The sequence below is a fragment of the Elaeis guineensis genome, chromosome 6, assembly GCF_000442705.2.
Source record: "Elaeis guineensis isolate ETL-2024a chromosome 6, EG11, whole genome shotgun sequence".
In the NCBI taxonomy this organism is placed as follows: domain Eukaryota; kingdom Viridiplantae; phylum Streptophyta; class Magnoliopsida; order Arecales; family Arecaceae; genus Elaeis; species Elaeis guineensis.
In genome coordinates, this window is record NC_025998.2 from 78,574,608 (window position 1) to 78,598,488 (window position 23,881).

At 41.2% G+C, this 23,881-nt stretch overlaps 1 non-coding gene across 1 annotated transcript; it reads right to left on the reverse strand.

The window, feature by feature from the left end:
• Positions 1–21,261: 21,261 nt before the first annotated feature.
• On the reverse strand, positions 21,262–21,368 carry LOC140858926 (small nucleolar RNA R71). Its single transcript, XR_012142330.1, has one exon. It is a non-coding gene; the product is annotated as a small nucleolar RNA R71 (small nucleolar RNA).
• Between the last annotated feature and the right edge of the window lie 2,513 nt (positions 21,369–23,881).

Here is a 23,881-nt window from a genome sequence, read left to right on the forward strand (position 1 = left end):
CTACCACGAGTTACTGGGGTTGCTTCAGAACTTTGAGAAGGATCACCAACTTCACAAGGAGTCGGTGAACTTAGTGGGAGGTTCGTCTTCTGGTTCTCGATCCTTTGAGAAAGGAAAGAAGAACAAGAAGAAGAAAGTGAAGAAGGTGCAAGTTCAGGCTGGGACATCAGTGCAGAGCCAGACCAAAAAGTTCAAGCCTGATAAGAGTCTATTCTATTGGCAAGCACCCTAGATTAGATAGTGTGTCAGATATCTACTTATGGCATTGGAGGCTTGGTCATATAAACAAGAACAGAATAAACAGGTTGACTCAAGAGGGAATCCTCGAAGTTAGTGATTGTGAATCACTTCCAACCTGTGAGTCCTGTCTTCTTGGTAAAATGACCAAGTCACCTTTTACTGGAAAAGGTGAGAGAGCTACTGAGCTCTTGGGCCTAGTACATACTGATGTATGTGGGCCCATGAGCACCAGTGCTAGAGGTGGATATTTCTACTTCATAACTTTCACGGATGACCTATCCCGATATGGATATGTCTATCTGATGAAACATAAGTCGGATTCATTTGAAATGTTCAAACGATTCCGAAGTGAAGTAGAAAAATAAACTGGGAAGAGTATTAAAACTCTTCGATCTGATTGAGGAAAAGAATATCTTTCTAGTGAATTTCTCACATATCTAGGAGAGAATGGAATTTTCTCCCAATAGACTCCTCCAGGAACACCACAGCATAATGGTGTATCTAAAAGGAGGAATCGAACTCTGTTAGACATGGTCTGATCCATGATGGGTTTTGCTAGCTTGCCGATATCCTTCTGGGGATATGCACTCGAATCGGTCTGTTATCTATTAAATAGGGTTCCAAGTAAGTCTGTAATTAAGATTCCATATGAGATATGGACGGGACGTAAGCCAGCACTTTCACACCTTAGGGTCTGGGGGTGCCCGGCCTATGTCAAATGATTAGTCACAGACAAACTTGGACTTAGGTCTGACAAATGCTCATTCATAGGGTACCCCAAAGAGATAAAAGGATATTTTTTCTACCATGCTGATGAACAAAAGGTGTTCGTCAGTCTTAAGGCAATCTTTTTAGAAAAGGAGTTCCTTGGTGAAGGAACCGTTGCCTCTAAGGTTGAACTTGATGAAGTTCAATAGGTAGAAGGACCGACACCAATAGCTGAACCTGAGTCGAATATGATTAGATCAGATCCGAAGCCCAATATACCTGCACCATTAAGGTGATCCGGTAGAGTACCGCGTCAGCCGGACAGATACTATGATTTTTTGGTTCGGGACGGTGATTCCATCGAACTTGATGAGAATAATGAGGATTCGATCACCTATATGGATGCAATGCAGAGACCTGATTCCGAGAAATGGCTTGAAGCCATGAAATTCGAAATAGAGTCCATGAAGGTCAACGATGTATGGACATTGGTTGATCCACTTGAAGGGGTTAAACCCATTGGGTGTAAATGGGTCTTCAAAAGGAAGAGGGGCGCAGACGGAAAGGTGGAGACCTATAAAGCCCATCTGGTCGTCAAGAGGTATCGTCAACGTTATGGTATTGACTATGATGAGATATTTTCCCCTGTGGCAATGCTCAAATCCATTCGGATAATGCTTGCAATAGCTGCCCATCTGGATTATGAAATCTGGCAGATGGATGTAAAGACAGCTTTCCTGAATGGAGAGCTGACTGAAGAGGTGTATATGATACAACCTGAGGGGTTTACATCCACAGATGAGTCCAAGGTGTGCAAGCTTCAGAGATCCATTTATGGACAGAAGCAAGCTTCTCGGAGTTGGAACATGCGTTTTGATAAGGTGATCAAAATATATGGCTTCATTAAGAATAGAGAAGAGCCCTACATCTATAAATGGGCAAATGATCCAGTTGTGGTATTCCTTGTCTTGTACGTGGATGACATTCTCTTAATCGAAAATGACATCCCCGCACTACAGGGAATAAAAGTTTGGTTGTCATCACAGTTCTCCATGAAGGACTTGGGTGAAGCATCCTACATCCTAGGGATGAAGATCTATAGGGATAGATCTAAAAGGATGCTTGGGTTATCCCAGTCCATGTACATAGACATTGTGTTGAAGAGGTTCAGCATGGAGAATTTCAAGAAGGGCTATCTACCAATAGGCCATGAAATTTCTCTCTCTAAGAAGGATTGTCCGACAACTCCTGAAGTGAGAGAGCGTATGAGTAGAGTCCCATATGCTTCAGTCGTGGGATCTATCATGTACGCCATGACATGTACAAGATCAGATGTGGCATACTCACTAGGAGTAGTGAGTAGATACCAATCTGATCTTGGAGAAAATTACTGGAAAGTGGTTAAAGCCTTCCTTAGGTATTTGAGAAATACTAAGGACCAATGGTTGGTTTATGGCAAGTCAGATCTGAAACTTATGGGGTTCACAGACTCTAGCTTCCAATCTGACCATGATGACAGCAGGAGCGTGTCGGGTTATATCTTTACTCTGAATGGTAGAGCCATCTGTTGGAAGAGTTCCAAGCAGCATACTGTGGCAGACTCTGTTTGTGAAGCGGAGTACATCGCAGCATCGGATGCCGTGAAGAAAGCTGTGTGGCTAAGAAAATTCATCATCGAGCTCGGAGTAGCACCCTTCCTCGATGGTCCAGTCCTGCTCTACTGCGACAGCACTGGTGCCATAGCTCAGGTGAAGGAACCCAAAGCACATCAGCGGACGAAGCACATCTTGCGCCGCTTCCGCCTGATCCGAGAGATCATGGATCGAGGTGACGTCGACCTTCAAAAAATCGACGAAAAGGAGAACCTAGCCGACCCCTTCACTAAAGCCCTGGCGATAAAGGAGTTCGACAACCACAAGTCGAAGATGGGTATTAGATACTGTGCCGAGTGACTTTAGGACAAGTGAGAGTTGTTGGAAAATGTGTCCCAAAAAGCCAATCGTCAAGCTGTTGACGGTTGAGCAACCAAGTATTGTAATTGATTTGTTAATAAATAAAATATATTTGGCATCCTCATCATAAGCTTTCATCTTCTAATGAACTCCGTTGTTATGATGAAGTCCTTAGGACTATTTAAGTTCGATAAAGAGAGGATTTATCGATTAGTCCTTAAAACTGTTCACGACCAAATGATAGGCTGCTAATAAGGACGATAGCTTCTATCAAGCATAGGTCGCTGTAGGCCATATGGGTTGGTTGTCCTCTTAACCAAGGAGTGTGGAGACACTGGTATGGCATACAGGTGAGATGTAAGGGTACATCGTCATTGAACGTGACCAACTCCAGAGCATTCTGCTGTCGAGAATGTCTCTGATGGGATATAGGTATAAGTGTCCCTTAGACTTGAGATCGCCTCAGTGACTTGCAAGCAACTCACTGTGCTTTGGTACTGGACTAACTGAATTTCTAATTCAGGGACAGAAGGCTTCTGGGCACAGTCAAGTACTTACGAAGTCAGAGTGTGATCGAGATGGGATTGACCACTCCAAGAGTTGGAGAAGAATGAGTCGCTGTACTTTTAATTTAGCAAAACCTTGGCAATGGGCTGAGATTAAGTCTAATTAAATATGATTTAATTAGATTTATTTTGAGCTTGATTGGATCAAGTCCAATTGGTTTATTGGATAAGCCAAGTGCAAGGAAAAACTAGTCCTAGTTCAACTAGGACTTGGGTCAATCTAATTTCTAATTTGATTAGAAAATTAAATCAGATTTAAATCTAATTTAATCTAATTAAATTAGGTTCTTAATTGGGTTAAGACCTATTTTAATTAGGTTGATCTAATTTTGATTTGATTTTGTTTGGGAAACCAAATTAAAACAAGTCATAAGATAGAATCCTAGTAAGACTAGGATTCCACCTTGCGCCACATAAGCCTTCCCCATGCCCTCTCTCTTATTCAATGCCAATTTCCACTTATTTTGTGTGTCAAAAGCCCTCTCCCAGGTCTCTCCCACGTTCACAAAAGGTTTCCTCTCTTCTTTCTTACATGGAAGGTGGTTTGGATCAAATCAAAAAGGAATAAGTTTGGATTTCGAATTCTATGAGATAGAGTTTTAGAAATCCAAAACTCTTTCAATTTTGCACCGAATTTATCCAAATATTTTTTGGAATTTTTATGGATTTTAGGGTATACATTGTGCACCCTTTGCTGGTGATCCATGCACGAAAATATGGAGGAGGTGCTCAAGAGTTGGGCGCCCCTTAACTTGCCATGTTTGGATAAGCCTTGACTAGGTATTTGACCTAGACAAGGACTCCATCATATCTCTCTGTATAAAATGAGTTTCTTCATGAAATTTTAGGAGAATATAGAGATTTGAGAGACCTTTGCACCACCTAAAAATAAAAGAGAAAGACCTATGGGTCATGGAGATATAAAAGATGCAAGTTAGGGTATCTAGAGAGAAAAACGTGAAGAAGAAGAGGGTCTTCTTCTAGGGTTTTTTGTTTTCATATCTTTCCTCCCTCCATCTTGAGTTTCCTGAGAGCGTCTCAGATCTGAAACTCCTCCTTTTACTTTCCTTCTTTGGAAGAGTCCAAATCAAGAAGAAGGAGGCACCTGATCAACCATCAAAGAAGGATCAGTGCAGTACTAGCATACTGTGCTGATTTCCTGAAGCAGGACTTCTGATCTAGATTCATGGGCTCGTGTGGATGACTCCTAGAGGCCGGATGCATGTGCGGCTTGCAACATCATCCTTAAGCCCGGATCATCAAGGTTAGAGTGTCTAACTTGCAAGGTAATAGATCTAATCTATTGTTTAATACATACATTAGATGTGGTATAGAAACATGTTGATATGATCAACATATAGTTCATGCTATATTTATATATTTTAATTTTTAATTTAATGCTATGTAATAATCATGTAATAGGATCTTGGATCTAGGGATTCTTTAGTTTTAAAAAATAAATTTTGATTTATTTTAGTCTTCCGCTGTATGATCTTGAAAAAGTTTCAAGATCTAACTCTGAAACCTTAGATCTGGTTCCTACACCTTTCCCCTTCATCCGATCTTATCGGGCGGTCGGGTTTCGTCACCGTCAGGATGAGGTTCTCCTCCTATTCTCAACGGGGCCGCAGGGGCACATAAGGGCCATTGCAAGGGTCTCTCCCCCCATCCGGTCTAAAAGAATCGGACCTTCGACTTTGCTCATGTCAGGATGAGGTTCTCCTCCTATTCCTGACATGGCCGTGGGGGCACATTAGGGCATTGTAAGGCCTCTCCCCCCATCCGATCTAAAAGAATCGGGCCTTTGACTTTGCTCATGTCAGGACGAGGTTCTCCTCCTGTTCCTGACATAGCTGTGGGGGTACATTAGGGCGTTGTAAGGCCTCTCCCCCCATCCGGTCTAAAAGAGTCAGGCCTTTGACTTTGCTCATGTCAGGACGAGGTTCTCCTCCTATTCCTAACATGGCTGTGGGGGCACATTAGGGCATTGTAAGGCCTCTCCCCCCATCTGATCTAAAAGAACCGGGCCTTTGACTTTGCTCATGTCAGGACGAGGTTCTCCTCCTGTTCCTGACATGGCTGTGGGGGCACATTAGGGTGTTGTAAGGCCTCTCCTCCCATCCGGTCTAAAAGAATCGGGCCTTTGACTTTGCTCATGTCAGGATGAGGTTCTCCTCCTGTTCCTGACATGGCTGTGGGGGCGCATTAGGGCATTGTAAGGCCTCTCCCCCCATCCGATCTCAAGATAATCGGACTTTCATTTTAGTCATGTTAGGATGAGGTTCTCCTCCCGTTCCTAACATAACTTTGTTTTAATTGTTTGAACGGGTTATACCCAGTCGTGACAAATCCATGCCAAATGGGAGGAGCATGCCAAATCGAAAGGAATTTAGATTCAAGGCAAAATCGTAAGCGATACATTTATAGGTTTCCCGAGTTTCATGGTTGTGGAAGGTCTGCTCCTCCTTGAGGCCCTCCGACGATGGAGTCGATGGTCCCGATTGGAGGCCGATCTCCGGGCTGCTCCTCCCTCCTTGGCGGTTCAGGTGGCGGCAGGGCTCTTGGCCGATCTTCTCTACCCTCAGGCCGGCGTCGGATGAACCTATCGAGTCGACCTCATCGGATGAGCTCCTCGATCTCGTCTCGGAGCTGGATGCATTCCTCCGTGTCATGGCCATGGTCGCGGTGGTAGAGACAGAACTTGTTGGGGTTGCGCTTCTCGGGGTGTGTGCGCATCCTCTCTGGCCTAGGGAGCTGCTCCCTGACCTCCATCAGTACCTGAGTTTTCGAGGCATTGAGGGGGGCGTAGTTGCGGAACCTTCCCGGTGGAGAACCCCGTCGAACCCCACGATCCAGGCTCCTCTTCCTGCATACCCAGGGTGGAGTATGGGCACACTTGTGCCCAGGAGGGGATTGAGAACGCGGTCGAGCTTTTCTCGACCTTTTTTCGACTGCGGGCTTACTCGAGTCTCCTGCCTGCCGCTCTCTTGCGGTCTCCTCATCCTTCATTTTGAAGGCTTCATTCGCTTGGGTGTACCCTTCAGCCTGAGCCAACAAATCAGTAAAATCCCTGGGGTACTTCTTCTCCAGGGAGAACAAAAGGTCATTCTTCTGAAGGCCGCCCTTCAGAGCGGCCATTGCGACTGATTGGTCCAAGTTCCGGACCTCCAGCGCCGCGACATTGAAACGATTGATGTAGGCCCGAATGGACTCCCCTTCCCTCTGCTTGATATTGATGAGGGACTTCGAACCCTTCCGGGGGCACCGGCTGCTGACAAAATGGGCCACGAATTGGTGGCTCATCTGATCGAAGGAAAAGATGGTACCCGGCTTCAGGGCCGAGTACCAATTTCTCACCGCTCCCTTCAAGGTGGATGGGAAGGCTCGGCATAGAATGGCGTCGGGAGCGCCATGAAGCAGCATCATCATCCGGAAGGCTTCCAGATGATCAATCGGGTCCGAAGTCCCGTCGTAGCTTTCGAACTGGGGGAGCTTGAAGTTTGGCGGGATCGATTCTTGCATGATCATTTGAGAAAAGGGAGGGTCAGTGCAAATATCCTCACCATAAGCGGAGGGAGCATGGCGGAGTTTTTCGATCCGCCGGTTCATCTCTTGGAGTCTCCGGTCTAGGAAATCCTCTCGACTTCGAGTCTCGAGGGTCCTCTGGCAGAATGGGGGCAGGGATCTTTCAGGAGTGGAGTCATGATCCGATTGAGGGCTCTCCACCCTCGGGTTCATTTTCCTAGGAAAGATGGGGCGGCTGGCCCAAGTGGCCCGCCCCGCCGCCAGATTCTGGTGTTCCGACGATACCCTTTCCAGGCGCACTGATGCCTGTGGCTGCTGCTGCTGCTGCATAGCCTGCACAGCTTCAGTGAGGTCTCTGACCTGCTGCGCTAGCAGATCAAACTACTCCTCACCGACTGCCATCGCCGGAAGAGGAGGAGGAGGTTGGGAAATAGGAGGTGAGGCTGGAGACTGAGATCTGGCCACGGAGGCCATGGACCGTCGCGTGGATGCCTTGCGGGGAGGCATCGAGCAAGGACCAAGTGGAGAAAGGAGGAGGGGACGCCGGAAGAAATGCCCGGGGGCGGTCCCGTTGAGCGCTCCTTTAAGAACAAGGATACTGCGAAGACACAGGGCCCCTTCCTCTAGCGCCAATCCTGTTGGTGCAAAAATTCGCTTGCACCGGAGAAGCTGGAGTCGAGGGAGTCGCGGTCGCCGTCGGGACCTGCAAAAGAAGTCTAAACCGAAGGTGGGGTTGCTCCGGCAAGACCCTCCGATGCTCAAGTCAGTTCTCTGCCTCAACAAGAATGGAGTGCTTGAACGAAAATTTTAGCAGAGTCTTTAGGTAAAGAACGAGAGCATATAAAATAACGTATCTGGGGTTCTCCCTTTTATAGGCGGAGGGGGCAACAAACTGATGGTGATGCCTGTAACTGTCTGGAAGTGGGCCGCCCATAGTCAGGAAAAGTTTATTGCGGAGAGTAGTGGGGTGGACCCGTGGCTATTACCAGGGCGTGCCACGTGGAGTCTGCCATGAGAAGCGGAGCGACGTTCGTTGTCGCGACTTGCCAGAGGATAGAAGAATCACGCGGTATCCATCACAAGAAGTGGAGCAGGATCGTGGCCATTATTACGGCTTGCCAGGGAGTGATGGAGCCACGTGGAATCCATCGCAGGAGGTGGAGCAGGGTCGTGGGGTGATGGAGCCGCGTGGAATCTGCTGTAGGGAATGGAGCAGAATCGCGGCCGTTACTGCAGCGCGCCAGGGGGTGAAGGTCTGCCGGCTGAAGTCCGACTGGAGTGTCTGGAGGAGAGAGGTAGTTAGCCATCTGTCCTAGAGGAGCTCAGAATCTGGCTTTCGCAAGAGTTCGGATGGAGTCTTCCTTCAGTCACAGCCGGGGGTGGAGTCCGGCTCCTGTAGGGGTCTGGGCGAAGCTCGCCGGCAGTTGAAATCGAGGATGAGGCCCGGTTCCCGTAGGAGCCCAGGTAGAGTCTTCCTGCAATTAAAGTCAGTGTCGGAGCCCGACTCCTGTAGGAGTCCGGACGGAGTCTTTCTTGCGGTTGAAGCTGTGGACGGAGCTCGGCTCCCGTAGGAGTCCGGGCGGATCTTTCTGCCGTTGGAGTCAGTGACGGAGCCCGGCTCCCTAGGAGTCCGGGCGGAGTCTTCTCGCAGTTGGAGTTGGTGACGGAGCCCGGCTCCCGTAGGAGTCCGGGCGGAGTCTTCTTGCAATTAAAGTCAGTGACAGAGCCCGGCTCCCGTAGGAGCTCGAGCGGAGCCCTTCTTGTGGTTGAAGCCGTGGACGGAGCCCAGCTCCCGTAGGAGTCCGGGCGGAGCCTTTCTGTCGTTGGAGTCAGTGATGGAACCCGGCTTCCATAGGAGTCTGGGCAGAGTCTTCCCGCAATTGGAGTTGATGACGGAGCCCGGCTCCCGTAGGAGTCCGGGCGGAGTCTTCCCGCAGTTGGAGTTGATGACGGAGCCCGGCTCCCGTAGGAGTCCGGGCGGAATCTTCCCGCAGTTGGAGTTGGTGATGGAGCCCGGCTCTTGTAGGAGTCCGGGCGGAGTCTTTCTTGCGGTTGAAGCCGTGGACGGAGCCCGGCTCCCGTAGGAGTCCAGGCGGAGTCTTTCTGCCGTTGGAGTCAGTGACGGAGCCCGGCTCCCGTAGGAGTCCGGGCGGAGTCTTCTCGCAGTTGGAGTTGGTGACGGAGCCTGACTCCCGTAGGAGTCCGGGCGGAGTCTTCCTGCAATTAAAGTCAGTAACGGAGCCCAGCTCCCGTAGTAGCCCGGGCGGAGCCCTTCTTGCGGTTGAGGTCGTGGATGGAGCCCGGCTCCCGTAGGAGTCTGGGCGGAGCCTTTCTGTCATTGGAGTCAGTGACGGAACCCGGCTCCCGTAGGAGTCCGGGCGGAGTCTTCCCACAGTTGGAGTTGATGATGGAGCCCGGCTCCCGTAAGAGTCCGGGCGGAGTCTTCCTGCAATTAAAGTCAGTGACGGAGCCCGGCTCCCATAGGAGCCCGGGCGGAGCCCTTCTTGCGGTTGAGGCCGTGGACGGAGCCCGGCTCCCGTTGGAGTTCGGGCGAGGCCTTTCTACTGTTGGAGTCAGTGACGGAACCCGGCTCCTGTAGGAGTCCGGGCAGAGTCTTCCCGCAGTTGGAGTTGATGACGGAGCCCGGCTCCCGTAGGAGTCCGGACGGAGTCTTCCTGCAATTAAAGTCAGTGACGGAGCCCGACTCCCGTAGGAGCCCGGGCGGAGCCCTTCTTGCGGTTGAAGCCGTGGATGGAGCCTGGCTCCCGTAGGAGTCTGGGTGGAGCCTTTCTGCCGTTGGAGTCGGTGACAGAACCCGGCTCCCGTAGGAGTCCGGGCGGAGTCTTCCCGCAGTTGGAGTTGATGACGGAGCCCGGCTCCCGTAGGAGTCCGGGCGGAGTCTTCCTGCAATTAAAGTCAGTGACGGAGCCCGGCTCCCGTAGGAGCCCGGGCGGAGCCTTTCTTGCAGTTGAAGCCGTGGACGGAGCCCGACTCCCGTAGGAGTCTGGGTGGAGCCTTTCTGTCGTTGGAGTCAGTGACGGAACCCGGCTCCGGTAGGAGTCCGGGCGGAGTCTTCCCGCAGTTGGAGTTGATAATGGAGCCCGGCTCCCGTAGGAGTCCGGACGGAGTCTTCCTGCAATTAAAGTCAGTGTCGGAGCCCGGCTCCCGTAGGAGTCCGGGCGGAATCTTCCCGCTGAGAACTTCGGCTGAGGGTATTTTATACCCAACACGTTGATTAGCACTTTCACCTGCGCATGTGACTAGAGAAGGGATGTTTTTGCATCTTTTTTTAAATCAAAAAAATACATAAAAATTCATATGGATAGGGGACTTGTTTTTATTTCTAGAAAACTTAATAAGGAATAAAAAATCTTGCAGAAGGATGTGATCCTCACACCTCTTCATGAGAATACCTTATTATCACGCGTGCGCATGCAGATGTGCATTTGGCATTCGATAAGCATCCTGATAAGTTTGGAAAAATTTCAAATAAATATCCATAAAAAACTTAATTAAATGTGAAACAAAATTTGATAAGAGATGTTCCATTCTAATCAAGTTTGATCTATAGAAAGACTCTCTAAAATGTGATGTTTCAACGCACGTGCGTGAGAGATCCTTCTCTTTACAATTTTTCTCTGCCCCATTTAATCAAAAAAAATTTCATCTCATGCTTTAAGATGTACACAAGAGGATGGAGGGTGATTAGGGCCACCACACACATCTGAATCCCATGCCAGAAGGATTATTTCTTCTACTCACGCCAACATGCGCATGCCAATTCTTTTTTGCACCCAGAGTCCTCCACAATTTGGACTCTTCATATATGGCATTAAAATGAGATGTGATTCCTCAATTTTGGCTGCTTCCAGGTGGCATGACCTAACTCAAATGGTCACCAAATTGGGCTAGCTAATTAGCAAGAGATGAGACCCAATTGATCTCCTAAGGAGCTTGGATTTCCATACATGCTAGCATGCTTACCGAAAACCCTGATTGAATCCAAAATTTCAATCAATCTCATTAAAAGAATTTTTGGCTAATTTTCTTATGTGTATGACCCATTGGGTTCTACATCTAGCTAGTAGTAGGCCTAGGAGCAAGTTGATTGAATTTGATTAGATTTCAATCTAATCGATTTAGGTCCAATCGAGCTAATCCGAGTTCAACAATTAGAATCCTTTCTAATTGACAATCGAATTAAACTTTTTAATTTGATCAAACCTATAAATCAAGATTAATGTCTAGCAATGTATCATGACTATCTAGAAGATATGAAATTTGATAGAAATATCAAATATATCCTTCAGTGATAAGTTACCGTACAATTCAATTCTTCGATCATCCCTATATCCTGAATATATTCATGAGTATGGAATTATGTCAAACTCAAACACATATTTTTTTTGATTCTCAATTAACCAATGATGACTCCAATGATGAAGCATTAGAAACTCTTTCTAATCTCCTTCTTGCTTTTGGTCAAAAGCCTTTTTTCGAATCATCTAGGGATGAGAATTCACAGGATGTGATCTCTTCTTACTAGGAGTAATCGATTCCATATTGACCTACTCATAACCTTCATACACACTCGACCATATCCAGAATACTTCATATATGTCTTAATGCCATGCCTAGGTATTGATCAAAATATGAGTTCATGTGCACAAGATTCCATGATGATCTCAGGTCTAAGGATCACTTGCATAACTCCCACTTAGAGAATCATCTTTGACATGCAAGTAAAGCTTCCATAAAATATTCTCTTTCATCGAGTCAATTCAGTGGACTCATTTTCAAATGAGCACCCACATCCTTATATTAGTATCCCACACAAGTGGCTAGTGAGATCTACCATCCTTTTTATCGAGCATATATAGGATATGATAGTCTATCCATAACATTGATTCCCGTCTCAATGCTCCTACGATCAGAAATATTTAAGATTAGGATTTAGAGCTTTAGATCTCTCTAGTATGACCCATTCATGTCTCCTAAAATTATTATCCTAATCTTTGAGGTTCATCTTAATCTTAGACATAATAAGATACAACTAAAATGATAAATCAATATCTCATTTTATTATTAAATATTAAATATTATTACATGAGTTGAAAAATTATAAAAAAAAATTTCATCGCAACACACTTGTGATTGGCTTATAGGGTACCCTTCTTTTAATCTTTCACTTGCGCTAAAGCCAATCGTCTTTGTATTTTAATCCCATACAATCAAGATGGCGATCAAATAGCTACTGTGGTATGACCTTAGTGAATAGGTCTACTATGTTGTTCTTTGTATTAACTCATTCTAGGATAACATATTGTCTCTCTACAATTTCTCGAACGAGATGAAAGCATCTGAGGATGTGTTTGGATCTATGATGAGACCTAGGTTCCTTAGCTTGAATAATGGCTCTAGTGACATCGGTCCTTCAATCTCAGGAACGACTCCTAATTCTATGATGAACTTTTTTATCTAGACAGCTTTCTTAGTGGCTTCATTAACAGTGATGTACTCTACCTCAGTAGTTGAGTTAACTACTGTCTGCTGCTTGCAACTCTTCCAACTTACTGCCCCACCATTTAGGATAAACACGTATCCTGATATTGACTTGCTATTATCCGAATCAGATTGAAAATTAGAATCTGTATATCCCTCTAGTTTCAACTCTAACCCTCCTCCACACATGAGAAAAATATCTTTAGTCCTTCTTAGGTACTTTAGAATATTTTTTACAGCTTTCCAATGATCCTCTCCTGGATTAGTCTGAAATCTGCAGCTATGCTTAAAACATAGACTACATCAGGCCTGGTACATAGCATGGCATACATAATTGATCCCACAGCCAAAGCATAAGAAATTTCGTTCATCCTCTTCCTCTTCTCTAGTGACTTAGGACATATTTTTTCAGAGAGACGTATACCATAACTTGCAAAAAAATAACCTCTCTTACTTGCCTCCATATTAAACCTCTTTAATATGAGATTTATGTACCATGATTGGGACAAGCCTAACATCCTATTAGATCTATCTCTATAGATCTTTATATCTAGTATATAGGATGCTTCACCCAAGTCTTTTATAAAAAGCTTATTCGATAGTCAAGTCTTGATCGATTGCATTATTGGGATATCATTCTCAATGAGTAGTATGTCATCGACATACAGAACCAAAAAGACAATAGCACTTCTACTTTTCTTCTTATACACACATGGTTCATCCTTATTTTTGATAAAGCCAAACTCTTTAACTATCATATCGAATCGAATGTTCCAGCTCTTCGAAATCTATTTTAATCCATAGATGGATTTCTTTAGCTTGCATACTTGATTTGCCCTCTCACTTGAGATAAATCCCTCTGACTGAGTCATATAGACCTCTTCTTCTAGATTACTATTGAGGACAGCGATCTTGACATCCATTTACTAGATCTTATAATCATAGTATGCTGCTATAGCAAGCAAAATCCTGATGGACTTGAGCATAGCCACTGGTAAGAAGGTTTTATCATAGTCAATTCCTTATCTTTGTCTAAAACCCTTCACCACTAACTTAGCTTTGTAGGTTTCAACTTGGCCATCTGCTCTTATCTTCTCTTTGAAGACCCACTTGTACCCTATTGGGGTCACACTCTTAGGCGCATCAACCAAGGTCCATATATGGTTGGTGTACATCGAGTCCATCTTAGATTTCATGGCTTCTAGCCATCTGTCTGAGTCTCTACTCATGACAGTTTTTGAATAGGTCAATGATCATTATCCTGAATGATGTTGTTCAAATTATCATTCTCAATGATAAAATTATATCTCAGAAATACTTGACGCACTCTATCTGACCTTCAGAGAGGAGGTGTGTATTGTGAATGTACTTTATCCCTAGGTACTTCTGATTGAAGATCTTCTTGTAGTTTAACCATAGATATTTCTGGATTGGTTTGTAGATCCTAAACTTTCATAAATTTAATATTCCTCCCACTGCCTCCTTCATGGATGAATTTATTTTTCAAGAAAGTGGCATGCCTACTGACAAATATCTTTTGTTCAATAGGGTGGTAGAAGTAATATCCATTAGTGTCCTTAGGATACCCTACAAACCTACACCTGTCTGATCTAGCACTAAGCTTATGTCCAAAAATATTTTTGACATAAGCAGGACAGTCCCAAATCTTAAGATGTTTAAGATTAGATTTTCTTTCCTTTCATATATCATATGGTGTGCTTGCAACAGACTTTGAAGGCACCTTGTTTAATATATATGTGACAGTCTCTAGGGCATATCCCCAGAAAGATATTAGGAGATCAGTGAAGCACATCATGGACCGCACCATATCCATCAAAGTCTGATTCCTCCTTTCTGCTACATCATTTAACTGGGATGTATAAGGAGGGGTCCATTCAGAGAGAATACCTTTACTTTTAAGATGATCCAGAAGTTTACTGGATAACTATTTTCCTTCTTGATTAGATCGAAGAACTTTGATATTTTTTTCAATTTGTTTCTCAACCATACATTGATACTCTTTGAACTTATCAAAGGCTTCAAATTTATATTTCATAAGGTACACATATCCGAACCTTAATAGATCATCTGTAAAGGTGATAAAATAGGAGTATCCTCCTCTGACTTGAGTTGTCATCGATCCACATACATCTGTATGTACTAGGGCTAACAACTTATTTGCCCTCTCTCCATGTCTAGAAAATGGAGTTTGGTCATCTTACCTATGAGATAAGATTTATAAGTTTCCAATGATTCATAATCATATGGGTCAAAGAATTTTTTTTTGTATAACTTGTTTATCCTTGACTCACTAATATGACTAAGGTGGCAATGCTAGAGATATGTGATATTCACATCTTCTCTCTTTTTTTTCATATTTCTTTCAATATGAAAAATATTTTTATTAAGTGCAAGAATTAAAAGATTATTATCAATATAACCATTGCCATAAAATTCATTAGAAAAGAAAATAGAGCATCTATTTCTCATTAGCCTTATTTTATAACCTTATTTTAATAACAAAAATATAAAAATAATATTTTTAATGACCTTTGATATGTAATAATAATTTTTTAATTCTAAAATTTTGTCTGAAAGTAAATCAAGCATACAGGTTCCCATAGCCTCTACGTTAATAGACTCTCCACTTGCGTCATAAAGCTCAAGGTTACCTCTTTTCAGATCTTTGATATTTTGTAGTCACTATAATGAATTACAAATATACGATCCACAAGTGGTATCCAATATCCAAGTATCAAAGTCTGAGCTACTTAATAAAAAATAGATTTGTATCATATACACATCTTTCGATGCTGCACTTGTACCCTACTTCAATGTTGCAAGATAATTCTTGCAATTATTCTTCCAATATTCAAATTTATCATAAAATGATCAGATAATATCCAAAAGGATATCTTTTTTTCCTTCTCATTATTACTGACCGATCCAAGATCAGGAATATCCAAAACATTAGAGTTCTTCTCCGATATAAACTTAATTTGCATGTTCCTTAATCAATCCACATAGTTTGGATCGATCAACATGATTTCATGCAGTAAAAATAAAGAAAAAATATACATTTAAAGAATAATATTATAAGTAGACCACTCATATTTGACATGCATAACTAGATAAGGTCTTTTAACTAGTTATGTCTCTCATTATTTTATCGGATACCATAGCTCTCTCTTATGGTAAATGAGAAACCCTAATCTTATTTCTTAATGAGATTGAGATCCTAATTTCTCAATGAAATCTTGTGGATATTATAACAAATCTTAATGAGTTCAAAGATAGAAAAACTTATCCAATTACATCTCATACAATTCTCAACATAATCTTTGCTTCTAAAAACACTCATAGTTTTATAGATATCACAATAAACTATAATATTTTTAGTTAAGTCAAACCCTTCATTTCTATACAATCATATTTGAAAAATGCTATCCTTGTGGATATTACAACAAAGCAACATATCCAAAATATACTGTAAAGTATGTAATATGCATCAAGACAAATCCATATCAATCCCCATAGCAAGCCTTGTAGATATCACAATAAGCCTACTATGATTTTTGACAGGATATTGACTAGGCATGAAGGAAGGCATATGTAGTGTTCAAAACACTAAGCAACCTTTATTCAAGATTCAAACTAATCCAATTAGCCAAAAAAGTGTTAAGATTGGTGGGGTCCCCCCGTTGCTTTTCTTAGACATCAATAAAATTCATCAGATCAGCAAACAGAACCAATTAAATAACCACCATGCTTGAAACACTTCTTAGATACCAATTGATTAATTGATTCAAAAAATAGGTCAGCTACTGGTTCACAATACTATAACTTAATATGATTTTTTGAGGGCTTTAATGATCTCATGCACATCCTAATCTAACCAATCAAAATGATATACTATTATAGTTGTATCTTAACAATCATCACAACTAATCATAACATCTAATCATATCTCTAAGATATGAAATCATAATCATACAGAAAAAAAAATATGCAATAGTGCTTTGCATGTAATTTTCAAATTTTTATTCAAGTAAAAATAAAAAATTAAATAATTTAATCTCGATCACATGCATAAGATCTAATTTTAGACTACTACATCATGATCTATGATATGAAAAATATGCACTTTAGATTTACAAATAAAAACACATCAATCTCATCCATGCTGAAATTCTAGATCTAACTATTAGATCTAACATTGCGATCAGAATAAAATAAAAAATATTATAAAACAACTTTGATATTTATTTTCTTTAGTCCAATAGTTAGAGAAGGTGTTCCTCAGGTCACTCACAGCCATACAAAGTTGTCTGGCTTCTATAAGAAAATCCATGTGAAGACTAGTGCAGATCAGAGACTTGGAGGTGCTAGTCTGCAATCAACTTTGATGGCTGATCTTTTTTTTTTTCTTCAAGCACCTTGGACACTCCAAAAAATGAAGAAATCTAGAGGAGGAAGAGAAGAGGAGGAGAAGAGCTCTGAAAAAATAAAAACCAGTAAAGAAAAGGATGTATGACATCAAGAAGAGGTGACCACTTTTTATAGGCAAGGACTAAGGTTTTTCATCCAAGGAAAGAGGGCCATAATCACCACACCACAAACTAGTTTTGGGCATCCAAAAAATTTTAGAAAAAGGTCTACAACATGGAGAAAGATTTTGGTGTCTCACATGCCCAAAATGTCTGTCAAAAAAATAAAAAAAGATCACTATGGTGCCAACAACCTTCTTTGTATGAAATTTTTTTTTTCTTATTTTCATCTTATCTCTAATTCAGATCGCATTCAAATTTGACAAAAGATAGGATTATGAGTCATCAATTATTGTTGAATATTTTTATTAGGTCTACTACTTTGACACCAAAAAGGTCAAGCCAAATCCTATTTGGTGTGGAGATATGGGCAAGGGTCTATGTGTGGCGCAAGGAGATAAGGATAGAGTCTAAGTTGACAAGGACTATTCATTCCTAATTTGATTCTAATTCAAATCAAATTTGGATTGAACCCACTGATAGAAATAAATCTAGTTTAATTAAAAATCTAAAAATCCCATTAAATTTTTAACTCATTTAGGAATGAGCTGATTTCAAATCCTAATCGAATCAGGATCAAATTTCTCTTTGTAAACAGGATTGATCATATAAAATCCAATCTGAGTCAAACTAAATCTAATTCAATTAGACTTGATCCAAAACTCTTTACTTAATCAAATTGAGTCAATTACTAATTAATTCTCCATTAATAGTAGAATCTCAGTCTTAGTGAGACTCTCTTGCATAGTCTTAATCCCAATAGGACTCATCACCAGAGTCACAATCCAATTGGACTCTTCAGCCATCAGATCTGACCAAATCTTCTAATGCGTATGACCTCATAAGTCTGAACCTAGGTCGGTGGTATAGGAATAACTTTCTATACCAATCAATGTAACCATCCAGAAATAGTGATCCAACATCCGAAAAGATCAAAGTATTCCAAAGCAACCTTCTAGAACCTACTGACGTATAGTTATCGTATAATTCATCTCTTTGATCCAAATGCTCAAGATGACTTAGAGTTTAACTGTCAACCCTAATTTAGTCGATCATATCATATTTTAACCTTTCAAATCCATCTCATAGATTATCCTGATCAAAGTTTTGCTAAATTAAAATACACTGATGCATATCTCTTACTAATTCAAAGGGGTCAATTTCATATTGACTCACACACCGACTTGATAAGTAATTGATTGTGTTAGATATATGCCGTAGAAAATTAATTATTGGCTGACATATTTATATTTTCAGAGCTTGTATTTAAACTTATAAAATATTTATTATTAATAAAGGACATTCTTATTTTCAGTCATGTTTATGTGTCCATGATTTGTCCTAGAAGTTAACAAAGATAATTTTGCATATTCTCAAGATATTGAGAATTTGAGACATACACTATTAATAGTTAATTTTTAAATACTTTCGATCAAAGGATCATCTTGGAGGACAGTGATCGATCCAGTTAGATCGATGCATGATCACCTCCTTTACAGGCAAATGAGTCTTGAGTTTGTAGTGTGGTGACACTAGGGTGATAATACCGGTGGTTGTTTGATTTATGTCACAAATTGACATAAAAAGTATCAATTAATATCTAAATTATCTAACTTTATTAAGAAATTGATACTTGTTATTATATTTTGCAGAAGAAGAGATCATCAATAGAAAGAACAAGAAAAGAGGATTCCAACGGCGCAAATTTTATGCAAAACGGAGTTAAATTGACCCAGGAATTGAAGAATGAAGAAAGAAGACTCAATTGGGTCAAACCCGAGTCAAATCAGATCAAAATTGGTCAAAAATCAACTGATTTGGTGATCTGGTTAGCCGCCTGGTCCACAGCAACAGGCGCATGGACCATGGACCCATCGGCGCACCATAAACCCCCTAAAACCTCTTAGTCCCACATCGGAAGTTTTGAAAACCTTATAACCCCCAAATGCCTATAAAAAGCCCCCAAAGGCCCTTGTTTTATGGATTCTTCCTTGAGATCAAGCTTGTAACCCTAGATAGTGGGGTTTTTAGCTCTCTTTTCAAGCCTCGAGCTTTGAGGTTTTTGTAATAAATTTTTTTTATATATAAAATCTTATTTTTATGCAATTTCATCTCTTTACATTATGCAATTTATTTTTCTTGCAATTAGGATAGTTTAATTTATGCAATTTAATTTTATGCAATTAGGTTAGTTTAAATTATGCAGTTTAAATTTATGCAATTAGGATAGTTTAATTTATGAAATTAGGGTAGTTTATTTTTCTGCATTTAAATTTTGCAAGTAGATTTAGATCATGTCTAGCTAAGCATCCCTTCTAGGGTTTGCGATGAAGCTAGATCATGAGTAGGGATTTTACATAGAGTTCTTTCTTTTTCTTAGGGTTTCTTTTTCTTCCTCTTTTGCCAAGAATTTTTGATGAACTACAGTTGGGTCAGAGTCCCTTCATAGTTCATGCTTGATTCAGTGCATAGGAGGAGAAAACCCTAAGGGATCCTAGTTACTACTCCCCTGTAAAGAATCTTGATGGATTATCGTTGGGCCTTAGTCCCTTCATAATCTATGCTTGGAAAAGACAAGAGGAGTAGTCGTTAGGATCAATAAGAAAAATTCTAGGTAGAATTCCCTAATCTAGATCTAGTGGATTCAAAAACCCTAGATCCTTAGTCTTATTGTCTTTAGCAAATAACTTTCGACTTTCGATTTTTGTTAAAGCTCGCTTGAGCATAGATTTGAAAATCATTTTAAAAACCAAGTCTCCGTGGGATCGACCCGTACTCGCTGGTCGTGCTACTCTGCACACCGTGCGCTTGCGGTTTTATTTACAAATTTTAAGATTTGCACATCAAGTTTTTGGCGCCGTTGCCGGGGATTTGGCGTTTTAAAGTATTTTTAAATATTTGTTCTTCGTGCGTTATAACTCTCTTTCTTTTTTCTTTAGGTTTCTATATTTAGTTGGTGATTGCTGGAAAACTCAGGTATGCTTCTAATTTCTCTTTTATTATTTTTAGTTAATTACTTTTGCTTTTAGACCTAATCATTTGAATTTACTTAATCACAAAAAAAAAAATATAAAACAAAACAAAAGACATTTCATAATCGTGAAGTAAAATATCAAAATAAAAAAAAAAATTTAATTAAAATCTTTTACATTCTTGGTCATCTTGTTTATTTGTATTTGCATTTTCATAATTAATCTAAGGGCATCAACCCATTAACAAGATAAGGTGGGGATTTCATTACCCTTCCTTAGCCCAAAAACCATCTCCATCATATTGCATTACCTAGACTTTTAATCTTAAAATCAATTAGCCGTCAACCTTAAGGAATTCGAGCTCAATAGGACAAGGAACCCTAAGAGTTCTACCAAGTTTGAGTTGTTTGATTAGTTGGTGTCTAGGCAAGTCCCTGAGGGTGGTTTGTTAAATTGGTTCAGTTGCTGGCCTGGCCAACTCGTTTGGTGTCTAGAAAGGCAACGATGAGTGAACCTCCCACCTCTTATACTTACCTGGCTAACTAGTTGATCAATCTCCACTTGGAAGGTTTGAAGGGTCATCTTGGAACAGTTAGGAGCTGTCTAGATTTAGGTTAACCCTAGGATAGATTGAGTTTAATTTATTGATTCACTTGTTTGAAAAAAAAAAAAAAAATTAAAAAATTTGGTTACTTTTCTTTAGATTTAGGACTCCTTAGGATCTTCTCTTTAGAACTTTTTCTCTTTTCTTTCTTTTCCTTATACATAAAAATTTTATTAAAAAAAAAAAAATTGTATAAACATCGAGAACCGTACACTTCGTGTGTGGAGAAGAGTGTCGGGTCGTCTAGTTAGAATTGAGTCAATTCCTGTTGTTCCAATGGCTGAACCAATCCAACCCATGACCCTTAAGGATTTGTGTTATCCAGTTGGCTCCATCCAACCATCTTGTATCAGGTTGCCACAACCCACAGCTAACAATTTTGAAATCAAACCTCAAATCATAAATATGCTTCCAAAATTCACAGGATTAGAGGATGCTTATATATTTATTAGAGAATTTGAGGAGGTATGTGCAACCATGAAACTGCAATTAACAGAGGATGAGGTCAAACTTAGATTAATCAACTTTGCCCTTAAGGACAATGCTAAGAAGTGGCTTTATAGTCTGCCAAACTATTCTGTCACTACCTGGGAGAGCTTTGTGAGAACATTTTTAAAAAAATATTTCCCCCATCATAAAACAGCTAGGATTAGGAATGAAATAAATCAATTTTACCAACTAGCTGGTGAATCATTTTGGAAGTACTTTGATCGTTTCAAGAATCTTTTGACCCAATGCCCACACCATGGAATAGAAACTTGGAGACTATGCCAGATCATCTATGAGGGGTTAGATTCAAACTCAAGAACCATGCTAGAGTCCATGTGCCAAGGCCAATTTATGGACAAAGAAACTACTGAAGCTTGGCAATTCTTAGAAGACCTAGCCGAGAAAAATTTACAGTGGGAAACAACTAGGGAACCTGATAAAGCTACACCTTCAAGAGGAGGAATGCATCAAATTCAACCAACCCTAGCATCAGAGGCCAAGATTGCAACCTTAACACGTAGATTGGAAGCCTTAGAATTACAGAGACCAGCCAATGTAAATCAAATATCTGCACCCATGTGTAAAGGGTGCAATGCACCAGACCATGTCTTAGAAGAATGTTCCTACTCGAATGAGTGTGCACAGGTGAATGCCACCTATCAAGGACCATTGAACAATCCTTATGCACCCATATATAACCCAGGTTGGAGGAATCACCCGAATTTCTCATGGTCCCAGAATCCTAATGTAGGCAATCCAAATTTCAATCAGCAAAATCTAAGGTCCAACCCAGTAATGAACAACCCGCCAGGCTTCCATGATAATGACAAGAAAATTATCTCTTTAGAGAAAAGCCTAGAAGCCATGATGAAAACACATACCAGCTTTATGCAAACTACGGGTCAACTCATAAATAATAACACCCAAGCTATAGCCCGTCTGGAAATGCAAGTAAGTCAGCTGGCTTCGACCATTAGTGAACGAGAACATGGTAGGTTACCTAGCCAACATGAGCCAAATCCTAGGAACCAAAATGGTCCACGACCCCAACAAGGAAACCAAGTTAATGGTATAAATGCCATTCATACCTTAAGATCAGGAAAACAAATAGACAATAAGGTAGTTGCACTTGATGATATAGATGACTCATCTGCCGAGTCACCTTCTAAAACTACTACCTTTCAACCTCAAGCACCAGAAACTGAAAATTCACCTAGTCCAGTACTTAAAAGTCCTAGAGCTCCTTTTCCCAACAGACTGAAATCCAATAAATCTGAACATTTAGACAAAATTTTAGAGGTATTTAAACAAGTCCAAGTTAATATTCCTCTTTTAGATATAATCCATCAGGTTCCAACTTATGCCAAATTTTTAAAAGATCTCTGCACTAGGAAAAGGACCACTAATGTACCAAAGAAAGCATTTTTGGCTGCAAGTGTCAGTTCATACCTATCTAGCCATGTGCCAATTAAATATAAGGACCCTGGAGCTCCAACAATTTCTTGTGTTATTGGAGAAACCAATATAAAAAAGGCCTTGCTAGATCTAGGAGCTAGTGTGAATATCCTTCCATATTCGGTGTATGAACAACTAGGATTAGAAAAACTTCAACCTACTGGGATCACATTACAGTTAGCCGATAGATCTCTCAGGATCCCTAAGGGAATGGTCGAGGATGTTCTGATAAAGGTTGAAAATTTCATTTTTCCTGTAGATTTTATTGTTTTAGAGACTGAGCCAGTTGCGAATCCTAAAGGACATATACCTGTCATTTTAGGAAGACCATTCTTAGCTACAGCCAATGCTGAAATCAATTATCGAAATGGTCTAATGAAGTTATCCTTTGGGAATATGACCATTGAGCTTAATGTTTTTAACTTAGAACAGGAATCCTCTTCTCATGCTGATGTCAATGTAGTCCAAGATGGTATTTATGAATCCATTGACATTAGTGATGATGAAGTCGACCTAGAGTCTAACCCCTGGTTAATCCATGAGTCTGAGGATGTCAATGAAATACTTAAAAAAAATCAGATTAATCAGGAATCGACACTTCCTACTGAACCAATCATTGAGATGGTGAACTCATCACCTAAACCATCGATAGAGGAAGCACCCATTTTAGAACTGAAGCCCCTTCCAGAACATCTCAAGTATGCATATCTAGGACCCAAAGAAACTTTGCCTGTAATTATTGCATCAGACCTAGATCCCAAGCAAGAGGAGGAGTTATTGTCAGTTCTAAAAGCAAATCAAGAGGCAATAGGTTGGACCATAGCAGATATCAAAGGAATAAGCCCTTCTATAGTTCAACATAGAATATACTTAGAGGAAGAGGCTAAACCAACAAGAGAAGCCCAAAGAAGGCTTAATCCAGTTATGAAGGATGTAGTTAAAAAGGAGATTCTGAAACTCCTAGATAGTGGAATAATTTATCCTATTTCTGATAGCTCTTGGGTAAGCCCAGTTCAAGTAGTACCCAAGAAATCTGGGGTAACAGTGGTCCAAAATGATGCAAACGAACTTATCCCAACTAGGACCCAAACGGGATGGAGGGTCTGTATAGACTATAGAAAGTTGAATGCTGCGACAAGGAAAGATCACTTTTCTTTGCCATTTATTGATCAAATGTTGGAAAGACTAGCCGGACAAGAGTTTTACTATTTTCTTGATGGATACTCCGGTTACAACCAGATCCCCATAGCCGCTGAAGATCAAGAAAAGACTACATTCACCTGTCCATTTGGTACTTTTGCCTATAGACGAATGCCCTTTG